Source organism: Pteropus medius, unplaced genomic scaffold (genome assembly GCF_902729225.1).
Source record: "Pteropus medius unplaced genomic scaffold, Ma_sr-lr_union100, whole genome shotgun sequence".
In the NCBI taxonomy this organism is placed as follows: Eukaryota; Metazoa; Chordata; class Mammalia; order Chiroptera; family Pteropodidae; genus Pteropus; species Pteropus medius.
The window spans coordinates 8,232,635-8,243,121 of record NW_024356249.1 but is presented as its reverse complement, the minus strand read 5'-3'; the positions used below and the strand labels follow the sequence as shown (position 1 = coordinate 8,243,121).

The 10,487-nt window shown below is 50.7% G+C and overlaps 1 non-coding gene and 1 pseudogene across 1 annotated transcript; both read right to left on the bottom strand.

Moving 5' to 3' along the window:
- Nucleotides 1-2,195: 2,195 nt before the first annotated feature.
- LOC120601436 (5S ribosomal RNA) lies at nt 2,196-2,314 on the bottom strand. Its single transcript, XR_005652441.1, has one exon. It is a non-coding gene; the product is annotated as a 5S ribosomal RNA (ribosomal RNA).
- Nucleotides 2,315-8,890: 6,576 nt separating this feature from the next.
- On the bottom strand, nt 8,891-9,007 carry LOC120601274 (uncharacterized; annotated as a pseudogene).
- Nucleotides 9,008-10,487: the final 1,480 nt, after the last annotated feature.

Below are 10,487 nucleotides of genomic sequence, written 5' to 3'. Positions count from 1 at the left end.
CTTCTTCCTTGTCATGATGTCGCTTCTCACTGTCCCTCCCCAGTTTGGATTTGTATTTCCTCCAATACTGATGAATACTTTTTTTAGACTCAGGGTCAGAAGTTGAATCAACCCCACCCTCCTACTCATTCCCCCCTCCCGTGCCACAGATAATGCTTCAGGGCACATCCTGTGTGAGGCCCCTCATGGACCCTGCAGGAGAATTGGCCTGGTCAGCCCTTGGCTTTTGGTGACAGAAGGTAGGGTCTGTCCTTGGTCTCCCTCCTGCATGTCCTTTCCTTGACTTCGGCAATTCTCCTCTGCAGGGCTTTTTCGGGGCAGGATACCCAGCAGCTCGAGGCGGGGTCCCTCAAGCACCGTCACATTGCTCCCCAGAACAGCAGCCCTACTCCATCCCCAGCCTGCTTGTCTCTGTCACCAACCACTGAGCACTGCAGTGCCCCTTCCTCTGGGGTTATTTTTCTGGAGGGTCTATTCACATCTTTTTCCTGTCTTCTGTTGGGATTGCAGCTCCCGTCCATCTCCCGCTGGCCAAGGGTTACCCCATCACATGTGAGAGTGTCCGGAGTACCCGTCCAGGTCACAGAGGAGCCCTGGGGCAGAACGGTCACAGGAGCCTGTGGCAGGTGCTGTCAGATGACATCCGGGAAAGCTGAGTGCTGCAGCCAAGGCTGCGGGGTGGGTTGAGAGCAGGTGACAAGGTGCTACCAGAGTTATTACTACTTGGCATTGCCCTCCTATCCCCAAGAAGTCTCACTTCTCCAGGAAGATTGCTGGCTTCTGGTAGGTGGACACGGAGGTCAGCCACAGAGTATGTGCTGATATAACAACTCACCCTGGTGTCGTTGCCTTTAATCGTAGTGCAGTGGGGAGCCGTTTTCGGTGATTGCTACTCTAACTGCTTTCGGGAGGGGGACATCGAGGTGACAAAGTTTAAGAACTCAATGCAACAGAGCTAATGTCAGAATCCAGGCTGGAGCTACGCGGGGTGGGTGGGGGGGCACACAGCTCTCTCGCGCTGGCTGGAGGAGGTGGCCGTCGCAGCTTCTCCTTCCTGGACCAGGAAGACCAGTGGGAACGGGGAGGGAGAAGCCCTCTATGCAGAGGAAAGAGCTAGAAGCCAAAGGCCCGCAGGCAGGAGAGCCGAGCCCTGTAGAAGGAAGAGCATTTCGGCCAAGAGTAGAAAATTTGTGGGCGATGCTCCTGAAAGAGTTGCCAACTTGGGGTAAGTAGCGGGCAGAGGTCGCAGTAGGGCTGACTTCTCCTTCTACAATCAGTCGACAATGTGTCTTTTAAAAGCGTCTGTCACACTGCAGTCTCCTCGGTGGCAGGAATCCCCACTTCTTTGTGTGAGAGAGAAGTAGAGACACCACCCTGTTCCCTACCCTGTGTGTACTCAGGGGTGACCGCTCCTGGCTGGCCTTCTTGGCATGTCCCCCTGGTTACGCTTTCTCTCTCATTGTAACGCCCTGCCCCGCCCCCAGACCTACTCCCCACCTCATAGCTGAGGGCGCTGCTCTACCTACTGGTTATCACTTCCTTTATTGGTTTTCAGCAAAGAGCCTAACAGTCCATGGGGACTCTTCCGTGATGTCATGTAGAAGCGGAAGGGTTGCTGTCTCTGCGGATTCCCACCAGCTGTCACCCTCCCGAGGCTCACACAATTCAATGAAGGGAAGAATGGGAGAAGGGACAACAAAGTCCCTGGCCCCTTGGCCTGGTCAGCCCTTGGCCTGGTCAGCCCTTGGATCCTGGTGACAGAAGGTAGGGTCTGTCCTTGGTCTCCCTCCTGCATGTCCTTTCCTTGACTTCAGCAATTCTCCTCTGCAGCAAGTGGCCCAGCCTCCCTTCTCCTGGCCCTGGTCCCAGGCTCCTGGCTCCTCATCAATCCCACATCCAAGACGTAGTAGCCGCTGCGAACCGTTAGCCGTATGCGTTTGTGATAGATATTCACACATGGGATTGCACAATGCGTATCACTGTGCGAAATGCTCCCTCTGCAATAATATTATGGCCACTTTTCCATGGACCGCATATGGACCCAACACACTCTTTGCACTGGCTGCTTATGGTTTCAGTGCATGCACATACCATAGTATTTTATTTATTTATTTTTTAGGCAAGGCAGCCCTCAGTTGACCTCATCGATTGCAAGGACCTTGTCAGCTTACCATCCCTTATTTTTTACTTTTTTACGCCTACAGCACCTAGTCTTCCTAGGTGGTCTCCCATCCAAGTACTAATCAGGCCCGACCCTGCTTAGCTTCCGAGATCAGACGGGATCGGGCTTGTTCAGGGTGGCATGGCCGTGGACTGTATTTTTAACGGATTCTCTTCCCATCACTTACTGAGAAACTGTCATGGGCAAGGCTCTATTCTGAGGATCAGAATTTACATTCGAGTAAAAGAGACAGGAAATATGAAAGCAAAGGAATAAATAAGCAGGAACATGGATGGTGTTAAGAATTAAGAGGAAAACAAGACTGGGGGTTTTCAGAAAGTGTCCCTGTGGAGGTGACACTGGCTAAGTCAAATACGAACTTCTAGATAACAAGAAGTCTTCATACTTGGCCACGTCCAGTTTCGGGCTAGGACACATACTGCTGGTGGCACCTTTGAGGTCATGTGATGTAGGTGGTAGAGACAGAGATGGGGTGAGTCCTGCAGCACTGTTCTTCCCTCTCCTCGGTGTCCTCGGGGGCAGTGGCAGAGGGTCCAGGTTGGCTGTCGAGCACAGGCTGGTCAGCAGGCCCCCCGCCCCATTTTCACAGGCCCAAAGGGAATGTCGTTTTACTGAGCCGGGCTCCACTGTGGTGCTTCCTCACTCGTGACCTGTCAAAGTAAGGGAGAGACGTCCTTATTTGTGTAACTGAATAAATGCCCGTGCTGTTCCTGCTTTTACAAGATAATGTACGTGAAAGTTTCTGCGTGAGTTTCCTAGGGCTGCTGTGACAAGGGACCACTAACTGAGCAGCTTAAAACAACAGAAATTTATGGCCTCACAGTTCTGGAGGCCAGCAGTCCAAAATCAAGGTGTCAGCACGTCAGCAGGTTTGTTCCTTCCCGGGGGCTCAGAGGGAGAATCTGTTCTAGGCGTCTCTCCTAGTTTCTGGCAGCTGTCAGCAATCCTTGGCATTCCTTGGCGGATGACAGCATAACTCCAATCTCTGCCTCTGTCACCACATGGCATCCTTCCTCGGTGTCTGTGTCCAAAGTTCCCGCTTATAGGGACAGGGGTCACTGGATTAGGGCCCACCCTGATGTTCCTCCTCTTCACCTGGTTACATCTGCAAAGACCCTACTTTCAAATAAGGCCACTTCACAGGTACCACGGGGAGGACTTGGACATATCCTTTTGTGGAGGACACAGGTCAACCCTTAAGAGTATCTAATGTCATCTTTATCATCAGCACCATCATTGTCATCATCATCACAAAAAATCAGCTTTCACACACACACACACACACACACACGCCAAAATGCTCTATCAGCAAATTGGATATACCCATTTTTGTGTGTGGGGTCGCCACCTTATTTTAGGTGGCCACACTGAGTAGCAAGGGAAGAATGTTGTGACCGAAATAACCAGGCCCAACTCGAGTGCTCTAATCCAAGAGACAGTTTATTAGCCGGTGGCTGTCCTTGCAAAGGGGCAGCCCCGAGACGCAGGGGCACAAAGGTTTTAAGCCCTCGATTCCATCCCCCACATCCTTAATCTTTACACAAAAGACTATGTCTCCTCCATTCATTAACTGATAACTAAGAGGTGGGTAAGCAAGCAGGGGTACAGAAGCAGAATGCGTCATAGTTAAAATATTTTGTACCTATAGGCAGTGATCCGGCCAGTAAATCCCTTTAGTTAATAAATTTTTAGCAGATAACTAACTAGAAGTGAGACATGGCGGTTAGCACGTACCATGTCTTATCCTTAACCTATTGTTTCTAAAGGTGAGGTCACTACAAGGGGAGCAGAGTTTGTCACCCCAAAATATAGCTCTTTAGGATATTGATTATTTTAGGTTAGTTAATTTTAAGAAACTGCAGACAAGGGAGAAGCTCTGAAAACCAAGTAGAAGTTACCTTTTGTAAAAGGATATTTAACTTGTAGGGTAAATCTCCATGCGTAAGGGTGTCCCCCTCACTGTACCACCAAGAGGAGGACACGTAAATCTGTAAATCTCTAGAAACTCTGATCGATGGAGGAAGCGGGACTTAAATCTGCTTGTTTACTATACTTTCCTTGGTCTTCTCCCACAGCTGACTCTTCATCTCCAACATCTTCTTTTATCTTCAGCCGAAGACGGTATTTGAGGGGATGGCTTCTGCCATTTTGCTGAGTTATTCAGTTTTCCTGGGTCTCTCCCACGTATCCAGGAAGTACCCATGTTATTAAGCTTTAATTTATTTTTCTCCTGCTAATCTGTCTGGAGTCGATTTGTTTATTAGTCCAGCCAGAAGCACTTAGTAAGGTGGGAGGAAATTTATCTTTTCTGTCCCCACGCACGGGTCTGACTGCCACCATAAAGGCCTCTGCCCTGCCTGAGGCCCAAGCACTGGTCACGTTTGAAAAGACTTGGCCTCTTCCTCCCATGACCTTCATAACGTCAAGAGCCAAACTTGCAGGCTTCATGTGCATTACTCCCCACTTAGGTGGTCCTAACTGTGACGTCCTTCCCTTTCTAACCCGTCCCCCACATAGCGTGCTGTCTTTTCTTAGCTTCCCATTAGTATTCTAGTGGACGAACTCACCAATGGTGGGACACGTCGAGGGGGCCAGGAGGAAACTTAGCTGAAAGGCAGACTGCAAACACATCAGGACACAAAATGCACACATTCAGCCCAAAGACCCCCATTCCTGGACCCCATCCAGACTCGTCCCTTTATTATTTTTGTTCTCTTTTCCTCTTTAACTAGATCTTGCCTGAAAATAGCCTGGGCGTTGCTAAGGTAACGCCTTGGCGCCTCCCCGAACACATCATTGTTTAATTCCAGCAGCCACAGCTTGGAGGAATTTGCTATTTGTTTAAGAGATGAAAGCCTCGAACTTCCACACATTCTTCTCCGGTTTCACTCCCCTGGAATTGTATGGCCCAGCCAGAGCAGAGCACATTGGGTGGAGGGGGTCTCATGGGACCCAACAAAATAGTGGGTGCTTGTGAATGCTTCTTACCTAATTCGAAGGCAGAGATTTGCAATTTCTCCTGATGGGGCGCTGGGGGAATAAATGTCCTCACGGAGGGTCTGGGAAGGAAGTGTTGGGAGGGCAGAGCCTCTCAGTGATGGTCCCCGACCCCGGCCTCACACCTGGAAATGATGAACCTGTCTACACCTCCCCCAGGGCCTCCGTGTCACAGACTGTAACTCTAGGAAGAGTACCGGAGCCCCCAGTGAGGTGCACACCTAACCTCTATGACAACACATGGGATGTGGCTCAGGTGCGGAGGTGTTTCAGGAATGCATACCGGCCCATTTAACAAGCTTTATCAGGAACTCACTGGGGCCTGCAAGCGAGCGAGGTAGGTCTTGTGGCCCACATGCCACAGCTCACATGGTGTGGCCCTGTGTCTTAAAGGGAGTTACATCCATCCAGTGTAAACTGCATGATAAGGTGATGCTTTCAGAAGAGTTTCAGGGGAGAGGAAAAAATGGAGGAAGCTCGACTGATTTTGTGGTATGATGTGGTGTGTGATATAGTGATATAATCTTTCCTCCATCATCCCATGGAGACTGTGATAAAATATACATCACTCACCAATACTTCTGTCCTGAGACTTGTGTTTTTGGAAGGAGATTGGCTGTGCTGATACTGGCCTGCAGGAGGGCACGGGTTTAGAACAGAGGCTGCCCTCGGGGCCCAGCCAAAACTGGTTACCTGCAGAAAAAAACTTGAGAAGTTTGGCCTTGAATAGAAAGAGAAAATAAGATGGCTCTATTGGAATAACAAAATCATCTACACATTGACCCAGGGAGACCTATGCAGAGGAAGGGAGACAGACACACAGACACATGTACACCTGGACTGACACAGTGAGAGACAGAGATAGAGTGAGCTCCAAGAGACACAGGAGGACACCGAGACACACACCCATAGAGACACATACAGAGCAAAAGACAGAGAGAGACATGACACACTAGGGGCACACCCACAGCCACCCAAACGAGCCTGAAGAGAGCTTGTGGCCCAAGTGGAGCTAGTCTAGTGGACTCGAATGCTGCATCCTCCCTTCGTACAGGAGGGCGAGGCCATCTAGCACAGAAAGAAGAGAAGGGGCATCCTTCCGGATGTTCAGGATGTCCTGGCGAAGTAGTTGCCGTGTTCACCTTCGGGAGGAGAGAGGGGGAATGCTAGGCTAAACGGTTCCATATATTCTCTTTTCACAGGACAACGTGCTTCTTGAAGTTCAAAAGTGAAAAAAAAGGAGAGAAGGGAAAGAAGAAAGAAAAGAAAAGAAAAGAAGGAAGGAAAGAAGGAAAAAGAAGGAAGGAAGGAAGAAGGAAGGAAGGAAGGAAGGAAGGAAGGAAGGAAGGAAGGAAGGAAAAAGGAAAAGGAAGGGAGGGATGGAGGGAGGCAAGAAAGGAGTAGAAATACTTTTGGAGAAGTTGCCAGAACCCAGATGAGTTCTAAGTGTCTGTTTAGTGTGTGACCCCATCACTCAAAAGGGACCCTCGTCAGGGAACAGTGCGACACCCCTCCGTGTCTGGAGCAACGACCAGTCTGGTTGAGGAGCCCACGCTGCACAGAAGGCCGGCTGTTGTCTGCCCGTGGTTCTCACTTCACAATCACCAAAACAGGGATTGGGAACATGAAGGAACCGGAAACTGGATTCCAGACACGGCCAGTCCCGTGGGGCGGGGTCAGCACCTGAGCAGCTGAAGAGGGAGATGGATGACTTGCTCCTGTGGTAGGAGGTGGAGTCACACTTGAGCCTTAGCCTGTCATGTCTGGGAGAGACCTTAGACGTCTTCTAGTCCAACCCTTTCATTTTTCAAAGGAGGAAGCTGAGGCTCAGAGGTTCGGTGATTCGCCTGAGGTTATCCAGAGTTAATGGTTCACCGGGCATCATCGATGGCCGCTGTCCTTTACCTTAGGTCAGGTTTCTTTTTACTTCTTGGAAGGAGATCAGGTGCGTGGGGGAGGGCTGGCGGGGACGAAACCTGACAAGAGGTGCAAGGGTTTCTGAGAAGGGTTGGTTGAGAAAGAACTGTGGAACAGTCAAAGAAGTTTCTGCTTCCTTTTATCTGTAGGATTTCTCCTATTTTGGTCCAGCTGGCCCTTGATGAAGACTTCATTTTGGTCACAAAAGGGATGATCCAGGTCCTTCAGAGCATAGGTGATCTGGACAGCATCAGGGAGGGAGGGAGCCGAGAAGGTCAACTGGTGGTATTCAGGAGAGCAGGGTGACCTTAGAGCACAGAGGCTCCCCACGCCCTATTCTCCCCCAGCTGCTTGCGCATTGGTTGATTTGGATGCAAAGTGGCATCTGGTGAGAGAGGCATCCGTTCAGTGGTGGGCAGAGGACTAAAGGACATGGGTCTCCAACTGGTGACAAAGGGACCCTCGCTCACAACCGTGAAGCCTTGCTGGACAGAGAGCTGTGTGGAAGTCTGAAATCACCGGCCCTGGGGGCTTCTGGCTAATCTCTTGACAGCACCCAGCTGTGGTGTCCCCACATCCCTTACTAATGTCCTTACACTGAACATGCCCCGCCTCTCACTTTTGGTGCTCGTAGGATGGGACGTGGGAGGACAAGGCCAAACTCTTCTCCAGGTTGGGAGGTGGTAAGGATGGCGCATCCAAATCCACCGTGGTTTGCTTGAGGTCTAGCCGAGTCGCCAGGGCCCAGGTGTCCTGGCTCCCAGTCGTGTCCACCAGCTCCCTGGTGCCTTAGATGGCCCCCCAAGAATGCGGGGGCGGGGGACAGCTCTTCTCAGAGAGGGGCACCACATTCGCCTCACTGAAGACGTGGGCCTGGGGCTGGGGTGAGAGGAGAGAGAAGGAAATGCAGTGAAGAAGGAGCAAAAGAAAACTGAGCTGCCCCGCGGCATCCCCGCCCTCCCCTCCCAATGACTCAGGTGGTCCCTGAGATGAGAAAACTCCCTCCGAATTCTTTCCCCTCTCTGCTAGGCTCTTCCTCTGGAATGCAAAGGAGAGACCTCGCGCCGTCTGCAGAGTCAAACGTGGATCTCCATCTCAATGCCCAGAGACAAAGGCCAAAAAATGTGAGGAATTTCCAAAGCGCCTCCTTCAAACAGCGTCTCCCCCACTTTCTGGCTCGGCTCCGCGGGCGCTGCGGATGCGAATGGCCGCTTTCTTGTCCGGACCGGGCCTGGCCTGCTGCCCACTCGCTAAAAGCTTGTATCTGAGGAGAGATGAAATGAGGAGATCTCCGCGCTCAGCCTCCTGCTCTCGGCTCGCGACCCCCGGGTGGGCGGGGCGCGGGGCGCGGGGGCGCGGGGCGGGGCGTTAGTCGGGCAGTCCCCGCCCCCTGCGCACCCAACCTGCACAGCTTCTCTGATGGCAGGTGGAGAAACCAGGTGCACCTCGTCCTCTGCAGGGCAGGCCGGACGTCGGCCATCGTCACTTTCTGAAAAATGCCTGTAAGAGAAACCCTCAGAGTTCCTTAGTTCTCCTTCCCCTTTGGGGGCTGAACAGAAGGGAAGAAGGTTCCAAGACGTCACAGGAGTGAAGAAAGAGACTGGGAGAGAGCTCATGTGAAGATACCTCGAGGTACTCTATGTACCAGGAGCCTTTGGCAGTCCGGGCAAACGTCTGCCAGCCCTTTTTTTTTTTTTTTTTTTTAGGTCAACCCTTGTTTGACCTCAAAGATTGCAAGGACCTTGTCAGCTTATACTCTCTTATTATTATTATTATTATTATTATTATTATTTATACCTGCAGTACCTGATCTTCCTAGGTGGTCTCCCATCCAAGTACTAACCAGGCCCAACCCTGCTTAGCTTCGGATCAGACGGGATCCGGCTTGTTCAGGGTGGCATGGCCATAGACAGCCAGCCCTCTTTTTAACACTAGCCCTCTCTTTCCTCTGAAAGATCTGGGTTTTGGGAGAAAGGGTCACTGTGACTCCTAAGAAGGTGAGGAAAAACAAAAGGTGACAACCCGTAGATAATCTTAGGTGGAGAGGTTGGTGACGAAAACAATTGGGTCACACAAGCATAGGGGGCTGCCCTGGTTACAGGCCAGGGAAGTGCCTCCCTCACTGAGTGCCCAGACCTGCCTCAGGCTCTTGTAGGGACTAAAAAAAACCTTGAACTTTTCCTCCCACCTTAAAGGTGTTCTAGCTGGGCTAATAATTCAAACCGACATACGGCAGATCAACAGGAGAAAAATTAAATTTTAATACGAGCGCACAAGGAATTCACATAAACATGAAAATTCCAAAGACAGTGAGGCAAAATGAGGTCTACGTGTCATTTTAGACACAGGAGAAAGGGGGAGGGGAATGAGATCTTAGATTTCAAAAGCCGAAAATGAGCGATTTACAGGCAATTGAAGAAGAGCCGCACACACACGGCAGGCAATTTTCTGCCAGGCAACTCAGAAGCAGTGGCACTTAGTGGGTGATCCAGCCACCAGACCTCTGCCTGGAGCCCTCATCTACCACACTCAATTCTAATTAGGTTAAGGGGACTATCCTAAGATTTCCTTCCTGGAGCAGGCCTTTCCACCTGAATCTCTTAGGCCGGAAACGGGGAGGGTCAAAGGTTCTGAGTCTTTTGTTTCTTAATAACCAGCTTCAAATTAATATCTCAAAAGGCACAGTTTTTTTGGGTGATAATACTTTGATCCCCTACACTTTCCTTGTTCCTCTCTGGCTGCCAGAATAATTTTCCTCAGACACTGGCTTAGTCAAGCCATTGCCAACTTTAGAATCAGCAGTAGCACCCTCAGGCCACTTTATCTGGCCCAGGGGTCTTGACGTGACACTCAAGGCCCCACAGCAGCCCAGGGTCCTCTCTTAGCTTCTACGATTCACTCCAATATGGCCGCTCTCGCTTGCCATACTTCTCAATGAACCCACCTTTCCCCCCAAACAGGCTGTTGTCATGTTCTTGACTCTTATCCCACTGAACATGAAGTTCATCTCATTTCTCATTACCTGCCCCCCGCCCCATTTCAATATGGCGTTTCACAAACTCCCTACTCCTCTTCATGGCTCATCACATTCGCCATCCAGCTTGCGTGACTTTTCCTCTGGGGATCTTCTCTGACAAACCCTACCTCTCCTCTTGATATCCATCATGCCTGGCCTCAGAGCCCTGTGTAGCCTGCCACCCTGTTAACTTGCTTACCCTTGGGGAAGTGATGAACCTTTTTTCCTTATCTGTGAAATAGGAAAATGACTATCCACCTTATAGGCCTTCACGACAGTCATGTGAGATGATGAGAGCATGTAGTAAGCACTAAACGAATATCTCTCCTCTTTTTCCCCTGAATCCTCTCAATTCTGCATTGCATTTGTGGGTAG